The sequence below is a fragment of the Camelus ferus genome, chromosome 25, assembly GCF_009834535.1.
Source record: "Camelus ferus isolate YT-003-E chromosome 25, BCGSAC_Cfer_1.0, whole genome shotgun sequence".
Classification (NCBI taxonomy): domain Eukaryota; kingdom Metazoa; phylum Chordata; class Mammalia; order Artiodactyla; family Camelidae; genus Camelus; species Camelus ferus.
Window position 1 is genome coordinate 27,257,040 of NC_045720.1, and position 24,212 is coordinate 27,281,251.

Sequence of the window (24,212 nt, forward strand, 5' to 3'; positions counted from 1 at the left end):
GAGATTATAGACAATCCGCGCTTTATTGCCTTTACATTGCCCCTCTCATATTGGAAGTAGCTGCTGCCTTGCGTGGACGCATGGAGTCAGCTATTTCTATCTGAATTCACTCTCAGATTCATATGTTCCAACCAAGTTAATGGCCCTTGTTTCCATTACTGATACAAGCCAAGACTAAGCCACTGCATGTTTGTATTTTCCCTTCTTACACACGTTTCTATACGATGGCTATAAAAATGATCCAAAAGCAATCCAAACTTTCCAAGGTAATAGAAGCATTCTCTCAAGGTCTTATGCCCCATCTTTTCAGAAGTGTGCTTTGAGAGGGACTCTTTTCAGACAATGTCAGAAGTTGTGGCATAGATTCATGCATGGTTAACAGCGTGAAATGTCAGCTATTAAACAAAGACTGTGGTCAAGGATGAGGTCTGGGAAAATTCAATGAAGAGAAAAAGTTAACCTTACCAAGAGCTTTTCCAGAGAAGTGATACATAAATTTTGGGAAATTAATGAAAATCTTAAGCAGTACTTGAGACAAGGAATGAAAAGAACAGAAACAAAATTTTAACATATATGCTAGGGAGAGCACAGAATTTGGGGAAAAATAAAATTTCACAACCAAAAAATTCCCGACTGTAATATTTAAAGAAAAGGAACTCAAAGACAAATACCATATGATTTCATTTATATGTGGAATATAAACAAAAAAACAAATAAACAAAACTTATAGACCCAGAGAACAGACTGGTGGTCATCAGAGAGGGAAAGGGGGCGGTGGTTGAAATTGATGAAGGGGATCAATTGTATGGTGACTGAGGGTAAACAGACTTATTTTGGTGATCACTTTGTAGTGTATACAGATATTGAATGACTGTACTGTACACCTGAAACTAATATAACATTATATATCAATTTTGTCATCTTTTGCACTTCATCTTATGTGCCAGGCACTGAATTAGCTGCTCTCCTTGCAAAAACTTTGTGAGATGGGCATTACAATCCACACTGTCTTACAAGGATTTAAAATAAAAAAACACTCCTGCACCCAATGTTCATAGCAACATTATTTACAATAGCCAAGAAACAGCCTAAATGTCCATCAACAGATGACTGGATAAAGAAGAGGTGGTATATTTATACAATGGAATACTATTCAGCCATTAAAAATGACAACAAAACGCCATTTGCAGCAACATGGATGTCCCTGGAGAATGTCCTTCTAAGTTAAGTAAGCCAGAAAGAGAAAGAAAAATACCATATGAGATCACTCATATGTGGAATCTGAAAAAAAAAAAAAAGGAACATAAATACAAAACAGAAACAGACTCATAGACATAGAATACAAACTTGTGGTTGCCAAGGGGGTGGGGGGGTGGGAAGGACAGACTGGGATTTCAAAATTTGTAAATACTGACAGGCATATGCAGAATAGATAAACAAGATTATACTGTATAGCTCAGGGAAATATATACAAGATCTTGTGGTAGCTTACAGTAAAAGAAAAAAGTGACAATGAATGTATGTATGTTCACGTATAACTGAAAAATTGTGCTCTACACTTGAATTTGACACATTGTAAAATGACTATAACTCAATAAAAAATGTTAAAAAAAATGTTGGCAAACTCAATCCAACAATAAATAAAATTATAAAACTAAAAAAATAAAAGCCTGAATTTTCTTTAAAAAAAATACAAAATACAAACTACTGGAGATTACAAAGCTATTAAATTGCTGGTGAGCTTAGAATCCAAGTCTATCTGTCTCCGAAGTACATATATAATTCAAACCAGTAAAGATGAACTCTTTTCAAAAACTGACTTGCATAAGACCTTTATTTTTTAGGACTTAAATATGATGATTTGAAACTTGACTTCTTTCTTAACTTCTAAGCCCGTGCCCATTAGGCCCATCCTCAGACTGAGCACTCACTCCTAGCACACAGACACAATTTTCCTAGCGGTTAGAAGCTACATCAGAATGGAGCATCAGATCTTTGCTAATTAGTAAGAACCAACATTGGGAAGAGTCAGGCTGGGTTTGCATCCCCCCTCTACCAGCTGTGGGACCCTAAGCAAGTCCCTTCTTCTCTCCAAGCTTCGGTTTTCTCATCTGAGAAATGAGGACAATAAAAGCACCTATTTCGAGATATGTTTGAAGATGAAATCAAATGGTATTAAAATAATTAGCCTAGTGCCTGGTGACTAGTAGGGTTCTATCTGGACCTGTGTACGCATTCATCTGCAGGGATCCGTGAGTTAGGTCACTTTTTAAAGCAATCTACAAATATCCTACATTGAAACAGAAATCCCCAGGATTAGTTCAGGTTGATTTAACCTCCCAAGAGTTATGAGTAACTACGGAGGCTGCTCTGGCTTCATACAAACCAGCAATGCCTGTAGGGACGTAGATAATGATCACTTCGTGTTGGGACTTGGGCACTTGTTTAGACAGACGCTGAAAGCTAATCGCACCCACCTTAGCAGGCTGAGCAGGAAGGACAACACAGCATCTGGCAAAGACGAGCACTGCCTCGTCACGTCTGCCATGCGCTGTGACTGGGGCCACCGGCTCTTGCCCTCACCCGTCCCTCACCATTTAAGGATCAGAGTCATGCTACTTGCCTTGGTCTGCGTCTTGAAGAACATGCAGTCATTCATCCAGGCACTGTTCTAGGGACCAGGGAGGCAGAGCTGAGTAAGACAAATAAAAGCCATTTTCCTAAGCGGCTCCCATTCCAATCAGAGATACAAATGAATACAAATTACGATTTTGAATAACCATCAAAGTTATGGAGGAAATGAAATAGGGCATTGGAATAGATAGTGATGGAAGAGTCTAGAATTGTCTTAGAAGGCAGCGTTGGGGTAAAATCTGAGAGGAGACCTCAGTACTTTGGAAAGTAAGTGGTGCTCTAGGAAGAAAGGGGAAATGGGGCATTAAAAGATCAAGTTACAAATTATAGAAGCCCCCGGAGTAGCTCAGAGATATTTATAGGATTGCAAAACAAATGCATTTAAATACTTTCATAATGAAACATCTTATGCCTTAGATGGAAAGTTAACTATAAAGAGGTGTCCTGTCCTACAGTACTTTGTCTGGACACAGCACTCTGTCTGTTTGATTATATCTCCTTCCATCTCTGTTAAAAACCAAAAATATTGTCCTTAATTAAAAAGGACTTTTACATCTCTAAGCTTCTATATTCTCATCCATAAATGGAAATACGCATGCCTCAGAGTTGTTCCATGGACTGGTGATTGTTGAGGCCTAAAGAGAAAATGAAATGTACATAGACTACCTAGGCCAAAGTAAGTTAGTTGATCAAATAAATAATGGTAGCCATCTACAGACCAGAGGCTTCTAACCCACCTGAAAAAAAGAAAAATGATAAATTCATGTGGTTTTGAATAACACAGGAGAAACTCAGAACGATGTGATGTTTTTTTCATGTATCCACGTGGGACTTTTTTCATAAAACCTTAAATATCTGAGATCTTTACAGCAGCAAAAATATAAGAACCACAGGCCAAATAAGAAAAAGAATAACAGATGAGCATTAGTGGGTCAGGAAAGAATAGGGAGAATAAAAATAGTGACATCAAGCCTCCAGAAAAAAAGAATGCAAGTCCCAGAAGGATCCTGATGCTGCCTTGCCGGCCCAAGGATGTGCCATGTTCCTGAGTCACAGGGTCTCAAAGTTCTTGCTCCTGAAAGATACATCAAGGAGCCTTACTAGAAAAACTAACAGGCCTGGATTCACGTTCACAACATTACTCTCCATCTCCTTTGAATTAAATCTATTTGGATGTTTTGTGAGCAGAAACATCATAGCAAAGTGTGACAGTGGTTAATTTTTCATGGATTCCACAAATATCCATTGAGCCAGGTGTTTTTATTATTACTATTACTACTACTACTACTATTACTGTTACTATTACTACTATTATTATTACGTGCCAGGTACCATGCAGGAGTCAGGGCCCGACTCTCCAGATGTGAATTCCTGATGGAGTAAAATCAACTTAAACAGGGCTTGTGCACAAGTTCCTGAGTGAATCATGAATTAGAAGAAATGGAATATTAAGCCACTGCCATTAAGTTCATAGTGAATTAGCATATTCCCTTCTGAGTGTGAAAAGGAGAGCGAGAAGCCTGGTTAATTCTCAGCCTCCCAGAGGGGCTTTGACAAAACTAGTCAGTTATCTAACAACTTAACATGTTCAATGCTGTTTAACGTTCAGCAACTGTGAAAGGAAGCCGGCCCTGGCTACTACTTAGGAAAACCAACAGAGCACTATTGAAAAAGATTTATGGTTTTAGCATCATCAAAACATACATTTCCATCGAAAATAAAAATCAAATGGAAAGAAAGAAATGCTATTTGGGGCTTAGCAAATACTTTGGTATCATCTATAATTCACATTACAAAACCTTTAAAAACACAGAGCGTATCAAAAAGCAAAACATCCACTCAGCAGGGAAATCAATACAGCACATACCATTTCAACATCATGCATTATAAACACCTTGACTTTCTTTCCAACGGTCTTAGCGTCTGCATTTTAAATGGTTGTGTTCTCAACGTGAGCCAGAGTTATGTGTGCATTTTTCCCCAAATTAGTTTTTGTTAAACCTCAATTTCCCGCTATTGCTACTTGTTTTGCTCAAATAAATCTAAACTCAGTACTACTTAAAACAATACCTGTTTGCGAAGTCTTACGTGCAAAAATATGTAACAGAAAGTTTGTGTTTTTTTTATTGAACTATAGTTGATTTACAACAGAAAGTTTAATTCTAGGTTTGAATAAAGGAGTCATGTACAGAAAAACATAAAAGGTTTATGTATAACTAAGTCACTCTCATAGAACTTTAGAACAAAAACTAAAGTTCTATGCCTCAAGCACAAAAGAGGATATAAGCATTGGGTATCTCACTTGGTCTTTAATAGTGGAGTAGGCACTGCTATTCCCACTTCACAAATGACAAAACTGACAAGCTGAGTGCTTAAGTAAATTCCCCAGGTCACTTTTATGCAGAATTCAAATCCACGTCTTCCTGGCTCCAAAATCTATGTACATTGTACAATATCATGTTACCCACATGGTCATGGCTCCCTTTCAATCCTCTCTACATAAACACCTTTAACAAAGCAAATCATACCCTCTTGTCTATATAATTTGTCTACAACTATAGAATTGGAAAGTACTCTAGAAATAATCTGAATAAACATCTAATCTCAGATGAATTTATGGCATTTACCTTCGATGTTCAAAGGTAATAGTAATGCCACTGAAATTTTCAGTCCTGTAAGTTCTTTTTGCTATGGTATATCATTTTTAATGTTGGAAGGAGTATTATGATATTTTTAGCTCAGAATTTTTTGTCTCAATTATGAACAGAAACTACATTCATTCCCCAGATTTTTATTTGAAATTTTTTATTGAAGCATAGTTGATTTACAATGTTGTGTTAGTTTCTGGTGCACAGTATAGTGATTCAGTTATACATATATATATTCTTTTTCATTACAGCTTATTACAAGCTATCGAATGAAGTTCCCTGTGCTATACAGTAGGAACTTGTTGTTTATCTGTTTTATATATAGTAGTTTGTAAATTAGGAGTTTGGGATTAGCAGATACAAACTACTATGTTACTTGAATTTTTAGCAGTTTAGAAGAGTCTTCAGTTCAATAGCATTCACTTTAACTTTGGATTTCGAAACTTCAGGATCCTATCCATTAGTCAGGAATCTTGTGATTGTAAGTCATGGAAATACAACAGAAACCAATTCAAACAAAGCAATAAAGTTAATGGCTCATGTAACTAAAGCTCAGAGGCAGTGGCTTTAGATACAGTTTGGCTACACAGGCTCCTCCCATATCTTGGCAAGATGACCACCAGCACCTCCAGGCTTATGCTCTACCAGCCAAATTCCACAGCAGAAGGAGACAACCTCCTTCCCAATAGTTCCAGCAAAAACCTTGGGACTGAACTTTATTGGATCAGTTTACTGTTGAACTAAGTGCCATGACTAGCAACTGAAATACGCTGACTGGCGGGACCTGGGCCACCTGCTCATGGCAGGTACCATAGTTGGGGGCGGGGGGGGGGGGATCCAAGGAAAAATTGAGATACAGTTTCCCAGAGAAAGGACAATGGAATTTGAGCAAAATTAGCAGGTATACATACTGTGAGTTTCTTACTTTTATTGTTTGTTATGCCACTGATTCTTTTTTTTTTTAATTGAAGTAAAGTCAGTCACAATGTGTCAATTGATTATTTTGTTTGCTGTTAACATAACAAATCATAGAAATTCGTAAAATACTAGAAGGACCTTCTTGTTCATAGGACATTAGCATCTACTCTGTCTAACCAGTACAAAAAGTACTTGGTATAACATACTTTTCAGGCAATGAATATCCAGTTATAAACATTAACACGGCCAAGCACTAAATGGTTACCGATGTCTACAGCCCCCTGAGTGACAGGCTAAACCACTCCCTACCTGAGGGCCAAATAAGACCATTAGGCAATAGGGTTTCCACGGGTGTGAGGTCAACACTCTGAGATCAGCATCAGAGTCTGGGGTTGGACTTGCCTCCTTTCCGCCCTGGGTCATAACTCGGGTTCGCTTGATTGGGAAATATTTTGAGAATTTATGAAAGTAGGTGAGTAGGCAAGAGACAGACCAGAACCTAGTACTAGAGAGAGAGGGACATTTAAAATAAATATCCAAGAAAGGCTACTCCAGCAAGTGAGCCCTGCAAGGGGGCCTTCCAGGCATTGGTGTTACTTGAAATTAGGCAAATGACAGCCTCAAGGTTCCCTGTAGTTTTTCCAAAAAACTTCCCAGTAGAGGACACTGGCAGGAGATTCCAGGAAATTAAGATTGAGATACAGCTGCAGCTCCCATGGGGCAACCAAGTGCTACTCAGGAAGACAAGGTAAACATGCGCACTGGAGACTGGACTTACAACCATCAGTTCATTTCACACACTGCCCGCTAATGCAGCGTTTGTCACAGGAAAAATTCAGCAGTCTTAGAAATGCCAACAAACATTGTACACAGCGTCTGTGCTACACACTGAGCCAAGTCCTTGAAATGCAATACAGATAAAGAAACTGAGACCTATGATGAAAGAATTCCAGGTCAAAGAATTAGTCAGCAGCAAGGCCAGCATTTGAAAGCAAGACTGTCTGCTTTAGAGAAACTGAGCTTCTCCCAGGGGTTCACGGTTCCCTGTTGCCCAGTCCTGTGACTGGATCCTTGCTTGTTTCCAACAAACAACCCTAATGCCAACTACCTGCCTACTGCTCTTTGAATAGCCTCTGCTCCTGAATTTTCCCTTATTGGGCTCAGCCCTGGGCCTCCCTGGTGCCATGGGCTCTAACTCCCACTGCTCTGTTGAATGAGCCTCCTCATTCCGCGACTTACCACCCGGACGGGATGGCCTCCTGTCACAGCCAGGTGTGAGCCCTTTCTCACTTCCACCTGGGTGGGCTTTCCAGGTGCTAGCATCTTCCAGTCTATCTGATTTTGCTGAAGTTAATGAAATTAACTTTGACCAAGTTCCAAGGTGATCACTGTATTATTCCTCTGTTGGCTTAATGGTTATGTTTGCCAACAGAAAAAAAAAAAAAGGTCAGTAAGTGTTCTCTCTTGTAAACAGCTTCAATTTTAGTTTTTGATCCACAAACTCAAAGCATGAGCTCCAGTATGCAAAGATAAGATTATGGCCTATATAATTTAAAAGTATATTCTTTCAGTGAGAAAATATCCAAAGGATGAGAATTGCTGCAGCCACTTTGGAGAGCAGCCTGGCAAGAGAAATAAACATGATATACACACGACCTTCAACCTCTCAGTCCTGCTTCCGGGGCTCTATAGAGACAAAGCTGCAGAGCCTAAGGGCACATCACAAGGCTCTTTGTTATATAGCACTGAGGCAGTTGGCAAAACCGCATAGGGAAAGAGCTGAATGAATCGCGGTACATTCAAGCTAAGAATGCAGAGCTTTAAAAGAATGAGCTAGATCAATAACTATTAAGCTGATCCCTTAGACCAGGCTGACACTCTAATCACCATACAAACACCCATTTCCAGCAGACAGAAGCCAGGCACCACCTAAGTTTGTTCCTTACCTGATCTCTCCCTGACTTATCCCCACCCAACTCTAAATTCCTGGCCTCACTTTGAACCTATCTTTGGCCCTTTAGCGTTTGGTACTTGGTTATCCTAACACAACCCTCAGTGCTCCCCAGTGAACTCTAAATGCAGCCCTGGAAAATAATGAGTTCTGTCTATAAATATGGAGTGACAGGAAAGTCTAGGGTATTGTACAGAAACTGTCTTAGAGGATCTTGTTTTTTGAAAAATAAGCAATGGCCAAAGATACAGCTATAGATGTAGACATTCACATTTGGATACTTGGATGAGTTTGGAAAAAGTTTCTGATTTTTTTTTTTTTTTTTTTTTGGCACAGGGCTGTTTTCATTGACAGCCTGGTGAGAATGAGAATGGAAACATGATGAAGGTATATGACTATTTTCTAAAATGTAGAAAGCTTTGATCTATTTCAAAAGCTAACTGATCATATATAATTAATATAATTTTAGAAGAGGACTTTAATAACACATTTTTAAAGAGAAAAAAATATATATATGTACATACACAGATCTCTGAGAGAAAGGAAGCATAATGAAAAATACCCCCGAGTACAAGATCAAGGACATCGTTCACCTAGGTGAATGCCACGCCCTGCCCAGTTCCCAAAGGACAGCTCAAGCATGCCACAGAAATTGTGCTCTGTAGAGTCAGACAATACAGCAGCCCCAGATTCCTGGCAAAAGGACGGGCGAGTGAAAGCACGGAGAGGTGACTCTATAACCAGAGAGATGAGTCTAACACACCTGAGAGGGGAGCGAAAGAGGAAGCTGTACCAGACAGTACAACTACAAGCTTGGATTTTGCTAGCAGGCCTCAACCTGTTTTTCTCCCAAAGAGATATGACGGATAACATTCTCGTTGACAACACACCCCTTGGGCACATCACAGTTTGATGAAGCCCAGCACTAAAATAATTCACAGTCACCTTTTGATCATAGCTAACTATCAGCATGTTAGGAAAGGTAGTTGCTTCCAAGAGATTGCAGCCTAAGGTTATATGCAATCCCCCAAGACTTACCTGTAACATCGTACCTCTCATTTCTACTCGAGAAACCACCTCAAGTGCAAGAGAGACTGACAAAGTATGGAGAATCAATCTGCTCTAATTCATATTGGGGAAAAAAGTGCTTCACAAATTCCTGCATTTTATTATAAGCAACAGATTACATGAGACACCTCTAAAAGTGACTGCACACATAGTTCACTGCAACACACCAGGACACTGTGACTCCACATCAAACAGCATTACAGCAAGCAGTAGGGTTCTGAGCAGAATTCTAAGCGTGTTTGTTAGAAAGGGAATTACATGATGCAATTCATATGTTAGCAAGTCCCCTTTAACGGCAGTGAAGAGGATAACATATATCCTGTCCCAGCCCCAATCTGACACTCCTACCACCACGCACACCCCCAGTGACCAATGGACATGAACCATAGGTTGTCGATGTATGTTTCTCATGTGATCACCCCCTGACCTAGCTCTACCCAACTCTAAATTCTTCACTCATCCCCAACTTTGAACTTATCTTTCACACTTTGGCCTTGGTATTTGGACTCTCCAACATTTAAGTCTCCACATTCTCCAATGGACTATTGTGACTATTTACTTCCTCCACTTCTAGACCACCTCTGGCAGAAGAGTTTGTGCTGGTCTTGCCTTCACACACTCAGCTACCACCACTGCCCCTTGATGGAAGTCCCAACTGGGCCAGTCCCAGACTCTCTCTAAGAAAGTGGCTAGAAATGATGAGTTAAGGGAAGTAGGAACTGGAGGTAAAACAAACAAACAAAAAATAGTGAGAGCAAAATACAAGAATTCAAAGCAGAGACAATGGGGAATAAGCTTAACTTGGAAATGGAACACTATACAGAAAAGGGCTGAGTTGACAATGACTAATTCCATGCTGAGTAATGAATTGTGAAAAGTTTACTGAAGCGCTAACTTGGGCAAATATATAGTGCATACACACATGGAATAAATAACGTAAAAGGAACTTTTGCTATTAAGTCTAACCCCTCCCCATTTGGGAACTTACTGAAAAAATAACAAAAACAAAACAAAAACCCTTAGCCATGCATACTTTTAAAATATGATTCTGAAATTTTCTTCTTTTATCTTGCTTGCCTCCGTTAGAAAGAACAATTCCTGGTCTCAGGTTTTTTCAGTCATTGTAGAAAATTCTCCCTGCATCATGCTCAAGTTCAAAGTCTAAGCACTGAACCTTAGAGGTCACAAATCAACCTCAGTGTGTTTTATAGGGTAATTTTTTTCTCTTAGCTCAAATTATATCTTAAAAGGCATCATAACCTGACGGGTGTTCTGCTCAGTGGCAATAAAGACACCAATCTCTTACTTGCAGCCTGCTGCACACTTTTATAGGACCCTTCTGGTCCCTGTTTACATTTATGATATTTGCCTGGCTCCCGTATGCATTCCAGTTTACTACCTCCAATCCTGTTCTCATAGCTTCACCTGTATATCTTTCAATCTGCTACTACTCAGACCTCGACACTATGAGGCTTAAAATAGCTTCACATTCCTCCAATATCCACTCTCCCAAGTTGTCTGCTGCTGCCAGTTACCTAGGAATTCTCTACCTCTGCCTCCTCTTTCCTCCCTGTCTCTCCACTTCTCCCCTCCTTGTTCCTTCCCAGACTTACCCAAGCGTTAGAAAGAATTTAGACTGAGTGTTACCTGAAAAGTACCCTCCATGGTACCAAAGCCAGGACGCTACCTCACCCGCTGGGTTACATTTTTAGGCATTAGCCTGGGTCCTGGCCAACCAGCACATGGAGGGACATGATTCAGTAGTGTCATGGCCTCCCATCTACAAAGACTGAGTAACACATTTTCAAATAGGCGAATTCACTACAGCATTTGAAAAATCTTTTGCCCAACTCTGTCTGTAAACCAGGCAACTGTGTAGGATTAGCCACCTTTCTAATCAAGCATCTAATCTCATCACGTCACAAACCATCAGCATCACAAATTGTTTATACTATTTCTCTTCAAACATAACATTTTTTAAAAAAAATTCCCAGTGTTTTGCATCTCTCTTCTTGGGGAAAAGAGACTGTAGCAGCACTGATAACACTTTTAGTTTTTAGTGAGGGCAAAATGGACACTATTCACTCTGGCAATTACCCTACTCTCCTGGTAACAAATGTAATAATCATAAAAATCAAAATTAATAAACTGCAGTTGCAAACCTAATGACTAGTCATCAGCACACTAATTTCCCTATATGCCAAACTAACCGTATTGTTTATTTGTTGGTGACTCTGAATGAAATGGGTTGCATTAAGGCGACCATCTGCTCCGTTTGATTTGATAAGTGGAATTCAGACAAGAAGCAGCCAGTTTCTAGTCAGTATGACTTAAACTTATGAAACAGAAGGTAAATGAGTTTTCATCTGGAGGAACTGAACAGAATATTCTCCAAGGATATAACTTAAATTAGTGCTTTTTCCAGAGCAATTCAAGTTGGATTTTTCAGTTGGATAGTTTTGTCTCCCATGGACGTAATGAAAGCTGAATATTCACACTTCTGCACTTGAACGTTAGGTTGTTGCATTTTGTCACTCTTCCATTCTTCATCTGTGATAAGAAGCAACAAACATTATATAAAGCTTCCTCGGCCAGTTAGGTTATTCAGTAATTCCGTTCTGGGCAGACTCTTGAAGGCATCTTGTTTAGAGAGCTTCTTGTTGACTGTGGATACCACAGGGGATTCTTGATTCTTTCATGGCAGGAGCAAGGCTGTTCCCAATTTTTAACATGAAGGCTGTCCTCCTGCAAGCTCTAAGTAGACATCTAAGTCAGTCGTCATTCTGGCAGAGGTAGATTTTAAAAGCGTGAGGAGCTGACCGGGAACAGCTGCTTTGCTAAACCAGCTAGAGAGCTCTCAGAATCAAAGCAGCGCTGGGCAAGACGCGTTGTTGTTCACAAGGCATTTTTCCATCAGAGCCGACAAATTCTTACGTATGTGCACACAGACTTTCAGGATTAATATGGCTTTATTTCATAACTGGTTATAATTTTTCTAGAGCTTTAAAAATGATGCCTTTTCCCACTTTTATGGGTAATTCTGTATTACTGCCTGCAAGAGTAATCAAATAATTTTTATCACTTCTTCCAGGTCATTAAAAAGGACATCCAGTGTAAGTGGCCTCATAATAATAATCCCACTAGCGTTCTCCTGGGAAACCTCTTGCTTTCCCAATTCACAACACAACCATCTTTCATTATGTTTTATGTGCCACCCCCTCACCCATCCTCCACACAGCAGTTCCGAGCAATCTTTTAAAACACGTCACTCCTCAGCTTAAAATACTTTATGGGTCTCCCATCATACTTAGGAAAAAGTCCAAGGTCTTTAACCCTTTCCGAGGGTGCTCAGTGATGTTAGTCCCACCTTCTAGCCTCACAGGTGCCAGTTTCTTTCTCATCTAATAGTCTAGGCACCTTGGCCTCGTTTTAGTTTGTAAAACACGCCGAGGGTCTTTACACATCCATGGGGAGTGCCAACTGCATCCTGAAGCTTAAACTTTATCAGCTTCATATTTAGTTCCTCCTTTTCCCTCTGAATTTCTTCATAACATTTAACACAAGTTAGGTAATTACTTGCTGACTGTCTCCCCAGTTCGTGAACTCCACAAGGGCAGACCTGTGTTTATCCTCCCTTCAGTATGACCTCTTTCATCAATCATAGGCGTTCAATGAATGTTTACAGAATGGATAAGTTTTCTAATAATAAGTTTGCATCTGAATTATTTAGCATTTTATTGTAGATTTTTTTAAGATAAAAAAGTTGTTTTGACTGTCATAGTATGAAAAGTTTCACTTCAGAAAAACATAGCTCTTTCTCCTTTTCATTGATCTCAGTAGAACGTGCTCCCCAAATTGACAATATAGACAGAATATACTGGTGACACAAAACCAGAGTGATATTTCTATTATGCTTGAAAGTTTCAAGTTTTGGTCATATGTGAAGGGGACAGTCTCATTCTCCCTGTCCTCTGCCCACACATGGGTATATCATCTTTCATCTTTCATGAGTTTCCAAAGGACATAGTTTATGCAGCCTTTGAGCATGAAAATACTACTGAGTTAAACAGGACTGCAACCAGTAATAAACTAGTAAATGTGTAACAACCAGCTGGGTACAGGGGGAGGAGAACCAGACCTGCAGCACTTGCTGGTTTGTAGGATGTAAATATTGCCACCCTGGCCAATTTCAAGCTGTGTTTAATAACCAACTTGCAAGACTCCCGAAAATTTAACAATTGTCTCTTACAAGCACATGTGAGCCATGTGAGCGTCCGTAGCATGCCGTTGGCTGTATCATCCCACAAAATTACCCTTCTTTTTCACATACACACACACACACAATTGTGTAGGATACAAAATAAATTAAATTCACTTATAACAGATACGTTCTGTGCACTATAACATAGAAGATGGAAAGAGAACACCTGTAGGTACAACGATTCTGCCAGTTTACTGTGATAAAGTTTACTTATAATCACTTGATTTCCCCATCCTTTTCCCATCTGGAGTCTACCCCAAAGCAATTTCACAGCTGAGACCCCATGTGTTTCACTTTATTCTAAACTTTAAGAAGTCAAATTGCCAGTGTTAAATATCACAATAACACTTTCCACCCAGTGACTAGGAACAACGGCTTACTTTTCTCTATTCTCCCCTACTTACTGTCCACTACAGTTGATATATCATGGAATATGCATGAGTGTTTACCACACTGGACTGATGGGCTCTGGGGATTCTGACAGATAACAACCCCTGGGTTCAAGGAGCTCACAGCTGGGTAAGGGGATGGGCAAAGACAATTCCAGACAGAAAGTCCTAGGACAGAGGAACCACGGGGCCTAGAGAATTCACAGAATGTGTATGTAATACCACCAACACTGAAGAAGCCAACATTTAATTTGGACTTAAAGGATGAATAGGAATTGACTATGGAAAAAAGAAGGGGAAAGGCAATTCCAAGGATCAGGAAGAGCCAAGTACAAAATTAAGTGCAGGGAAAGTGCAGTCATGAGGAACATAACTGCAGCACAGAGTGTAGGGGGAGGGAGGGAGGAGTCCTGAGGCTACAGAGACAGGCAGTGGTCCAGGCCAGGGTTCATAAGGATGCTGGTGTGCTGTGCAAAGAGCTTGGCTTTATCCTTAAGGCAATGTATCAGGGAGAATTTAAGACTTTTAAATAGGTGAGTGATGGGAAGGATGCTTTAGAAAGATTCTTTGGGCCACAGTGAGGACACTGGATTACAGTGAGGTAAGAAGAGGTGGAGACACCTGCTAGGGCCATGCCCAGTAATTGACTCTCCTTCCACCACCATTTTCACCTGAGTTCTCTATCTGAATTCCCTGCAGCTCCCAAGTCACTTCTTTTTATGTTGAAGAAAAATGGTGACACTCTGTTGTCTCCTTTGGTCACTAATTCCCTTTCATGCCCATTTGCTCTAAAAACATTACTCAACATGAGTCAGCATTTTGCATCACAAACTTTAGAGAGGAAAAAGGCACAGGCTTCACAAAGCAAAAAGCTAAGGTCAGAAGCACAAACTGAGGTTTTACCAAGGGAGTACCCTGGCTGTTCCAATTATCTATTACTGGATCATGAATCACCCCAAGTGATGGGATGTCAGACTACAAGAGTCATCATTGTTACCTCTCATGGGTGTGAGGGCTGACCAGATTCAGCTAGTCAGCTGGGTTCCACTCTTCATGCAGTTGCTGTCAAACAGTGGTTAGCTGTAGAGATACCTCCAAGGTCTTCTCACTCACATGACTATGGTTGCTGCTGACTTGTTGGTTGGGATCTTGATAGAAGCTGTCAACTGGGACTCTCTATATGGCCTGGACTTTCTCAGAACATGGCGCCGGATTCCAAAGTGAGTGTCCCAAAGAGAAAAATCAGGCTATTTCTAACCCAGCCTAGATTTCATATAGAAACACTTCTGCCACAGTCTGTCTAGTCTTTAAAAGTGAATCACTATGGCCACTCCATAGGGCAAGGGAATAAGAGTTCACCCCTTGATTGGAGAAGGGTCAAAGAATTTACAGACATGTTTTAAAGTCATCACAATCATTTTGACATGTTTGACCAATACCAGGGATATCCACTTCCAAGCAGGAAGTGAAAAAATACAACCATAACTAACAATTTCTAGATTACACTGAAAGGGAGCAAAACCTCCCCTACATGGCCTCTGATTGAGATTCAAGTCTTAAGAGACTCAGATGAAAGATAAATACACGAACAAAGGCTGAGATCAGGTCATCAGGGTCCCTCTCAAGAAGCAAACATATAAGGGCAAGTAAGAAGAGAACCCAGGACTGCTGCCTTAGCATGGGAAAAGGGCTCATTTTATTTCCAAAGTGAGAAGACTGAAGACAGCAGAATCTTTTTAGTTTGAGATATACACATATGAAGAGCAGGTAGTAAATTCTAGTCACTATAGACTATAGGTTGAATAATTCTCCACAAATTCCTCTTGTCACCTTCACAAGCACGATAAAGAACACCTCTAGCTGGTACGTATAAAGATCCTTGGATCCCAGAGTGGACAAAACTAGGTAAGAAGCTTTCCTAACAGATTTTTCTCTTAACAAGATTTATTTCAGTCCAAGTGTGATATACTTTACACGTCTACCTGATAAAATGAAGAATATTTGAAATTCACACAGCTTACAAGTAGGGTAGGAAAAATTCACCTGGGAAGTGAGAATAGATTAAGAAAGCAGAAGAACGAGCTCTTTGGTTCTCTGCAACTTATAGATGGGGAAAAGGGGGGAAGTCAAGGGAAAATGAGCCACTGCAGCAAGAGAGAAACCAAATCAGCATGTTGTCTCTGAAGACAGTGAGGAGAGTTTTCCAAGAATAAGAAAGTGATCAATTGGTAAAAAGCTGCCAGGAAGGTAAGAACCAACCGTGGGGTTTGACAAAACTGAAATTGTTAGTAACCTTCATAGCTCGAAAAAGAAAAGTTTCTTGGAGTAGTGGGAACAAAAGCCTGATTGAAGTTGACTGGGGGAAGAATGCAAAAAAGGAAAGAGTTTTTCAAAGGGGTTTGCTAAAAGGGGAGCTGAGGTACGGGGCAGTCGCTACATGGGAATAGCAGTCTAGAGGATTTAAGACTGGAGATAACATAACATGTTTGCACTGCAGGGAATGATCCGGTGGACAGAATTTAATGATGCACAAGATTCAGGAGGTCACTGTGATGCACAATTCTTGGGCGGGTTAGAAGTGATAAAACCCAGAACGTGAGAAGAAGAATTGCCATACAGAAAAACAGGGACCGTTCATCCATTGTAGCAGTAGGAAAGGCCCAGGAATATAGATTTTTCATGACCCTGTGTGATTCTGATGTGGGTGGGCCCCTGACCACACTCTGAGAAATACTGATTTAGATAAGCACTTCTTATGCAAGGAAGAAAACATAGATTCACTCGTGTGCCAATGGGAGATAAGGAATGGGGCAGGAGATGTGAAGACAAAAAGTGATTCGGCAAAGCACTGTTTCACTTTGGTGCCACCTGGGCCATCAGAATCACACCTAAAATGGAGAGGCAGCTCAGAAGAGGAAGGGGTAATGTGTGGTGAGGTTTTGCTCCCACCACTCAAATTGTATCGAGAACCCACTGCAGCCCTCTCCCCACCACCCATTCCTAGAATAGTGTCAAATCCCTTTCCGGTGCTCCAGACTGGCAACGTTTAGCTTTCTTGAGGCCACTGACTGAAATGAAGATCTAACGAAAGTTTTGAATCTTCTCCCCAGAAAAAAAAGTTATCCAGTCACTAAAGCTCTTTGGTTGCAAGTCACAGAACTTTTGATTTGACACAAACAAAAGTCATTTATGGAAGCATACAAGGAATTCACACATACACAGGGGAGGCACGCAGATTGAAAATTAGGAATCAAGCAATTCTAAAGTCTCCCAGTTACAGGACTGCTCAGGACAACTCTGCTTGAAAGAATGAAGTCCAAATGATTTCAGTCTTGTATTACTTGTTTCATTACTCAGATTTTTTAAAATGTATGTTTAATTAGTTTAACATGGGTCATATACCTAGTTCTGGGCTGGATATGAGTGGGGTGCCTCCCTTAAGAGCCTCCCAGAGTGCTTCCAACACAAAGTTGCACACCAAAAGAGTGTAACTCATCCATGGGGTGACACTATTTTACTCAAAGAATGTGGAATGCAGCAGACTAGAGTACCAAAAAACCCTAATGTTTCAACTGTAGGAAAATATAAAATTTTACATATAATTTTGGAAGGTTCACAGACCTTCTGACACTCATACATGTATCTTCTGGAATTTTCCTTCCCACCAGGTCAAGTACCCCTAGTATAATCATATACTACTATATACTCTTTGTTATCACCTTATTGAAGGCACAGACCACTGGGTTATTCTGGAAAAAGGAAAGAAAGTGGTACTTTTCTTCCCTATCTCCTCCCACCTCTCTCAGTTGCAAAAGCTTGGGTTAATCACACCCTCCTGAAGGAGAAAGATGGTGTTGAATTGGTGGCAAGACTTTACTGTAGCCCTGCAGTTATGGGTTTGAAGCCCAGTCCTGCCAACCTCAAACAGACAGAACCTCAGCTTGAGATCTTCTCTGAGCCTCAAGTCTTTAGCCTAAAATTTCCCTACTTGCCTCAACATTTATCATGCAGTTCATACAGTTATCTCAGAATACATTTTGTAAACTATAGTTATGAGCAAGTTTTAAACATAATTTGTATATCTATGTAGATATAAACCAATAGATGATATAGATAAATAGATAGATAGATAGATAGATAGATAGATAGATAGATAGATAGATAGATAGGCAGGCAGACAGACAGATAGATAATCAGAGTATTTTAGTGGTTGTAAAGTCTGGTTAATAACAGAAACACCTAGGAATTTTCTTTTAATTCAAACTCTCAGGTTCCTTCCTAGACTTAAGTCAAAATCTCCAGGGGTGAGGATATATATGAAGGCATATGTGAAAAGCATCTCACATTATTCTGCAATTAGCTGGATTCAGGATCTCACTACATTTCAAACCAGAATTATTCATAGTGATCTGCTGTTTGTGGATGATTCTGAAAAAAAAGTCAGTATTACTAGTTGTGAGACCATCTAGATTTTGACTAGATAAAGAAATATACTATTGGCTTATTTTAGACCATAAGGTATAGACAATCGTACAGAAACAGGGAACCCAACAGCCCCACCGAAGTAGTGCCAGTATAGCAATAACTTTCTCAGAACAAATTCTGCTCTCATTTATATGCTAACATTAAAGTAAGATTTTACAGCTTATGATCATTTTAAGCACTATCAATTTATGAGTATGGCTGTTTCCACCCTTTCAAAAACTTTGCAGAGAAGTCTATAGCTTCCCACAGTCCTTTAATATGGAGATGATGTAATATATTCATTGGCTGCAGAAAAATGAGAGAAATTAATGAATGAGAATGTAAAATACAAAATAATGGTGCCAAGCTTAGCTATAACAACATTTTTTAAACATTGGATGTATCTTTATATTAAGGTATGAGAATTCAATTTTTTATCCCATCTTCCTTAGAGGAGAGAGAAATTGCACAAGGTATTTAAAAATCAAGGCAGAGGAGACCTTCCATAAATACCTGTAGTTTCCTCAATCTTCTCCAATCTCAGCTTTGCACTGTTTTACACGAGATCTTAATAATGTCCTCACACTGTTTTTCATTTTTTTAGATGTTAACTCTTATAACATAAGCCATAGATAAGCATGACAAAGGCCCTGTCATCTTTCTTGTAGTGAGTATTCAGTTCTGTTCCTGAAGGCAACGTTGACTTCAGTCCTATTCTCCTGAGAGTCTAAAGCAGTGTGTTTCCGCTGAGTGCTTTGTCCCAGTGGCTGCTTCCAGATAGGAGCACCAACTCCTTCCTTGATAACATCTACTAGACAGAAGGCCATCATAGAGAATGCAAACGTGGAGCCAGGAATACCACAAGTCAGGATGCTGATCATTTAATTACTCAATAAAAATGTTTCAAGTTTTAACATGTTAAACAAAACGGGCTAAAAATGTAAATTAATACATGAAAATACCTCCTTGCATTATTAGGGTGCCCCCTCCCCAAAGGTTTAGGTACAAAAGCAGCCCTTGACACTGCGCCATGCAACACTGGGACCCCCTCATCACAGATTAGAAAGAGCTCAGTCTCTCCTCCTCCTGGATCTCCCTCTTCTGAATGTTCAAAAAGCCGCCCCGCCCCAGACTGCTTTCTGGAATCCTAAGTTCCAACTGATCCACTCTTAAGTCACATTGAAGCCGAGCTCCCTTCAGGCTGCTGGAAGCCCAGCAGTAATGAAGGTTGTTGGGTTTCTCTAGAAATTGACACATGCTGCTCTTGCCACCATCATCTAGACAGCGCACTGGCCCCTGACCTTATCACTGATTGCCGATGCTGTCACCACCACAAGAGCTCATCGTCCGTCACCACCTGTAGTGACTTAAAGGGCCACTCCTGGTGGTTCTCACCCTGTTGTTAGACCCTTGAAGCTGGAGGATTCTACCACTTCTGCCGGAAGCTGGTGGCTCTAGATTAGTGGTTCTTAACCTTTCCGCTTGATCAGAGTGACCTGGAGGACTTGTTAAAATACAAAATGCTGATCCGCATTCGGGGTGGGGGGAGTGGGGAGCCGCTAAGAACATGCATTTCTAACAAGTTCCCAAGTGAGCTAATGCTCCTGTTCCAGGGACCATACTTTCCCAGAACAGCAGCCTCGGGGAAGCCCCTTCCCAAGACTGTCTGAAGAAATTCTCCATTTGTTTCTGTTGTTGCTTCTCTAAGGGCATAAATCCTGGCTGGTCCACCCTAAAGCAAGAGAGCTGGGTGAGCCAGCACTGTGACGAAGACTCCTGGCTGGATTGTACTTGTTCTTCTTAGAGTGAGAGAGGAAGGTCCTGCTCTGGCCTGGGTTCCTTGCCTTGCAGTTTTAGATTCTGCCACTCAGACACCTCCCCAGGACCCAAGTGTGCCAAAGGTATACATAGGTTCTGGTATCTACTGCCTCACAGACCCCAGAAAAATCATTGTTCTTTAACTGTCCATCTTGTCGCCCAAGCCAGTCCTCTAGTTTTAAGTCTATTTACCTACTATAGTAATTTTATCTCATAATTTCATCAGTGAAGTTTCTGTACCTACTCCACCACTGGGCCTTACTCAGGACCAACAAGTTTAGCTCAACAGGGTTTTATAACACTGACTTTTGTGGTATCTCAGTCTCTTCTGTCCTGGGGTGTCCCTGGGTTCCTAATGCAATTTAGCTCACCCCTGTCTTAGCGAACTTTGAGCTTCCCGTTTGAGGTACCAGCAAGAGTGTGGCTAACAGCTGCGAATAGATTTTATCACTTTAGATCCAGTACGTTTTGTGGGAAGATACATGCACACACACAAACACACACCCAGGGAAAAAGAAGTTACAGATGGTATAGCAGAACTAAGGAAAAACATGCAAGATTTTCCTTTGTCATGAGACTGCTGTACACCCTGGCAGTTTCCTGCATAACGGTGGATTGAGTGTTAAGTTTTTCATGGATCGATAGTTGTTGGCAACACTGTATAACACATCCCAACACCTGAAGCTTAGTACTGAGCACGGTGATGTCAGCACAAATAGGAGCATCATTACCATGTAGATAAGTAGGCATGTAAATCTTTGTTTTTATGATTGTTGACCTTTATTATTTCAGCATGGTGTTTTATTATATATATATGCACTCCTAGTAGGCATGGAAATAAATATTAATAATAACAAAAGCCTTGCATTCTGGCTAACATTTCCTTATTTGATATGTATAGATTTTTAAATGCATTACAAGAGCAAAATGTGCTCAAGGTTACTCATTACCCATGTTCACTCTGTAAAGTGCCTGAAGGCATTCTCAGCATAAAAGGTGTTATATGAAACATTACTTTCCATTCCTGTTGCTGATCTAATGATTGGAATACCTCCTGGTATAGTTTAAGGTTAAGAATAACCATCTTTCACAGGCAAACAGCAACGGAGTAGCAAATTAAAAACTAATGAAAGATAAGATTTTTCTATTGCAGATAAAACTCATATTTATATTAAATAATTTAAAACATTTTAAATGCAACATAAAAATCCCATCAATAATTTTTTAAAATTTCATATGCTTTAAAAACTAGTTTGAATAGTAAGCTTTGATTTTGTTCTCATTCTATTGTAAAAGTAGTACTCAATTATGCATGGGTTGTGCTTTTAGGAATTTTTTTCTTCTGTGAAACATAACAAATAGTTATAGGCAGAAAATAACCACATGAAGTTCAACGAAGCATCACGAAGGGAAGATCTATATAACTATAACCCAGGTCAATAGAGATTGTCAGGATAGGCAGATTATCCTGCAGGTCAACAGACCAGTGCCCCAAAGCCAGTATCGCAAAGCCTCCCACCTGTCCACTTCCCAACACCAACCCCGATCTCCTCCAGACGTAACTACTATCTTGAACTATACGGTAGTTACCTCTCCGCCTGTTTTCAGACTACCCACCTGAGCTTACATCCCCTAAACCCCAGTGTTGAATTTTGCCTCCTTTTTGAACTTTATATAAAAGAAATTACACACCACATATTCTTTTCTGTCAGGCTCACTTAACACTGTGTTTGTGAGATTCATCCAGGATGGGTATGTAGATGTAATTCATACACTTTCATTGCTGTGAAGTATTCCATGGTACAAAGTAACACAAGTTATTTATGCATCCTATTGTGGATGGACATGTGGCTCATTCACAGTTTGAGACTGTGAAACACTGTAGGTGTTTGGAGCAGTGTATTTTTCAGTAAGTCAACAGCAGTCAGAAAGGTCCTAGGACACATCCCAACTCCATGCTCTCTGCATTGAGCACTATGAGGCCAGCACAGGTGTGAGCCTCCTTACTAAGTAGCCTCATTACAGGTAGTCCCCGTACATAATTCTTGGTACAAACTTGCTAGTTTTTCTGTTGAGTATACAACCGGGAGAGGAATTTCTCAGTTGTAGGGAGTGTGTCCTCAACTTCCCATAGATTACACCAGAATATTGTATTGGGCGCCCGCGCGCCTGGGTCGTGGAGCGGTGACTCGCGGTCACCTCTGCAAATGGGCTTGGTGGGTGGCCTAGCGTCCCTGTCCCCGCCACCTGTGATCGCACGCTGAGGCCCGCGAGGGGTCACCGCCGAGGTTTTCACCAGCCCACAAGCAGGAGCCAGGCAGCCACTCTCTCCAGCTGCTGCTCGTGGCCACCCACGACTAGTCCCGGTGCCGCCTGGACTCCACTTCCAGTAACAGCTCCTGTGGAAGTGCAGGGTACCCTGGGGAAGCCACCCCCCAACACCCCGGTCTCCCCAAAGCCGCCAGGCACACTGGTGGGCTAGCTTCTTTCTCGGGAAGTCCACTCTCCCATTCATGGCCACAGTGTTGGAGTCCCCAGAGCACGCGGAATCGCCCCAGACCTCCACTGGCGCGATCACCTGTGACCTGGCTTGGGAAGCCACGGGGAAGCATCAGCCCGGCGGTCAGCCTGGCAAAACCAGCTCCAGGCCCCGGTCCTGAGTGGCCGCACCAGCTGCCAGGCTTCCTCCCAAGACGCTGGGCTGATAAGAGCCCCCCTCCCCACCACTCCCCTCTCCAAGACTAAGCAGGCTACAGCCAGCGGAAACAGGTTCTTTAATACCAAGCCACATGAGAGCCTTCCTGACACCTCATAACCCTGTGCCTGGCACCAAGTTGAAAATACATGCTTTCACCAGCATTAAATAAAGTTCCTGTTGCTCTTTGTCCAGATCTCAGCTCAGATTTTATCTCTTGAGCATCCTTTCCTGGTCTTGCTAGTTAAAGTAGCTGTCTAGTTAACTCCCCCACCTCCATCCATCCCCTTACCCTTTTGTCCATTACTCTAATTTATTTTCTTCCAGCCACTGCCCGCTATCTGAAATCATCTTATTTTTTCCTGCTCTCGCCCACTGGGAGGTATGGTCCACGAAAGAGGGACTGTATCTTGCCTGTGTCTGGCACATAAGGTCTGGGACATAATAGACTCTTGATAAATATTTGTTGAGTGGATAGTTGGGAACTTCCTGTATTTAGTAAATATTCACAATAATGCCAGTAGAAAAGATTTTACAGAATATAAACTTTGAATCTCCTCTTTGCAAGGAGCAATTCTTTTTGAATAAAAGTGTCATGCTCCATGTAATATGTTTAACAGCCAGTGTTCGGGGGAAATAATTATCCATTTAGATTTTTCAGTAATAGGGCCCTCATGACATGTGTTGCATAACTTTTCTTGTCTCATGAACACAGTGGACAGCAGCATTTCATATCCACAGTGAGAAAACAGGTGCCTATAAATCAAGGCTTCTTTTTTTTTTTGAGTACAATCCATAATAATCAATTGACATGCCTGCTATAAATAATAATGCATGGTTTCTCAAGGAACCTAGCATGTAATTGTTTCTCTGGTCTGAGGAAGCTATAGGGCTGTGATTTTTTTTTTTTTTATATCTATGGAATCCTTCAGCCAACTTTATTGTCTTGTTTTTAGCCAGCACTTGAGATAAAGGTTCATGAATCTTTATTATGCATCCAGCCTCTGGGGAGTGGAGAAGTAGTAGTGTGTGACTGTTGGAATATGCCAGCCCTCGCTTTGCATTTCTACTGTAAAGCCACGGTGACAAATACCCAGTGAGGTAGCCAACGGTGAGCTCCTTTTGTGTCCAGAGCCATCCTCAAGTGAATCCAAATACTTGAGGCAGGCAGTGATGTATTAGACTATATTTTCGCAAATACAACACACACACAATAAACAGGCTATCCCCAAAGCCCCAAATCACCAAATACTCAACCGATGTGGCTGCACATTAGAGAGAGATGTTTATGTTCTAAGTCCTTGGCTGGTCCATAGTTTCTTATTATCAGGAGAGCTGGTCATGTGACCTTACTACTCTGGCTACA

The 24,212-nt window shown here is 40.8% G+C and overlaps 1 long non-coding RNA gene across 2 annotated transcripts; it reads right to left on the reverse strand.

Moving 5' to 3' along the window:
• Positions 1-305: 305 nt before the first annotated feature.
• Positions 306-22,793, reverse strand: LOC116659798. 2 transcript variants are annotated; one of them, XR_004315161.1, is made up of 4 exons: positions 22,594-22,793; positions 21,693-21,701; positions 17,667-17,670; positions 306-317 (listed from the first exon to the last, which is right to left on the reverse strand). It is a non-coding gene; the product is annotated as an uncharacterized LOC116659798 (long non-coding RNA). The 2 variants fall into 2 exon arrangements; XR_004315160.1 differs by having other exon boundaries at positions 21,693-21,698; positions 22,584-22,793.
• Between the last annotated feature and the right edge of the window lie 1,419 nt (positions 22,794-24,212).